Raw genomic sequence first — 1,725 nt, forward strand, 5'->3', positions numbered from 1 at the left:
TTTAACGTTTTTTTATTATGTCATATACCCATATATGCATGTATATATGCATGTATATATATGTAGGTATGTACATATATGTATGGATATATGCATATATTTTTATATTATTTATATTATTATATGATCGAACGCCACGCATCCTTTTCCAAGTAAGTTTTATCTATATATGTATACATATATATATATGACAAACTTACTGTATATATACAGGGAGAGAAAGCGAAAAAGAGCAGACAGATAGACAGAGACACAGAGACAGAGGGATAGTTATGTAGATAGATAGATAGAGAGAGAGAGAGAGAGAGAGAGAGAGAGAGAGAGAGAGAGAGAGAGAGAGAGAGAGAGAGAGAGAGAGAGAGAGACATAAATTTGTTTTTAAACATCCACGTGTGTGTGTAATATGAAAATCCTGGCAGAGAGAAGCCGCATATATGTATAATTTCGAAAACGGATGAAGTAGTTTTTTTTCTTGCTTTTTTTTTCTCACCTTTCGATAAACAAATAGATTTATCCAATTAAATTTTAAATTCAGTACAATATCACTTGTATTCAATGAAATTATAATTACGCTTCAAAAATTTTATCAACTTATTTACAATCTCCAACACAGATTGAAATGAAATTCACCAAACAAGAAAATGTATGTGTTCACCATGTAATGGGGTGTGCATTCGCCTTTCTCTATTAAAAGCGGAAATAGTACTAAGTTTGTCAATGCTTTGATAGACCATTGATGGTTTTGTTAGAAAGTGCTCCTGGTCCGAAGCACCTATTGGGAACCATTGTCGGGCTGTCTAAAACTTTTATTTTCCTCATTGCAATATTTGCCTCAGAAATGAGTGCTCTAAGATATGAAGACAGTAGGAGCTTTTTTAAAGCAATGTCCTCGGTTTATGCAATGGTTCTAATAAGAAAACTTCTGATTAATATGATGGAGACGATATGCGTGTATGCATGTGTGTGTGTGCGTGTGTGTGCGTATGTGTGTTTGTTTCTATGTCTGTATACATGTGTATTTGTGTGTGTATCAATGTGTGTGTAGTCGTAGGTATGGGTGGGTGGTTAAGAAGTTTTACAACCTTGTGATTTGCGTCCCGCTGTGCGGCACTTTTGGCAACTGTTTTCTACTTATAATTGCGCGCAGACCAATAAATTGCTAGTGAATTTGGGAGATAGAAACTGTGCAGAAACCCGTCGTGTATATGCGTATATGTGTGTTTGGCCGCTCCTCCGTTTGCCACTCGGTGCAGGTTTGCTTACGTAACTTAACAGTTTGTCAAAAGAATTTGTTGAAACAAGTACAACATTTAAATGTACTGGAGTCGATTTCTTTGACTAAGCAGTTTTATGCGGTGCTCCAGCGATGCTGCAGTCCAATGACGAAAATTAGTCGAAGATACAAGATACGTTTAGTTTGAAATCTGCATATATCGATTACATTGCTTCCAGTACATTTGGGTGATCGATTGTATACATAATTTAATTAGCTCCTCGCAAAGATACGACCACTATCGTGACATTGAAGCAATAAGATAGAGCTTTATATTGAACGATGTAATTAAATGCGTACTTGCGCGTGTGTGTGTGTAACGATGTACATACGTAAGGTCATATAAAGATGTGTGCCTTGTTCTGTATGTGCAATTAATTCATACATAGAAACATACATACATAGAAACATACATACATACATACATACATGCATGCATACATACATACATA

Source organism: Octopus bimaculoides, chromosome 20 (genome assembly GCF_001194135.2).
Source record: "Octopus bimaculoides isolate UCB-OBI-ISO-001 chromosome 20, ASM119413v2, whole genome shotgun sequence".
NCBI classification, from domain to species: Eukaryota; Metazoa; Mollusca; class Cephalopoda; order Octopoda; family Octopodidae; genus Octopus; species Octopus bimaculoides.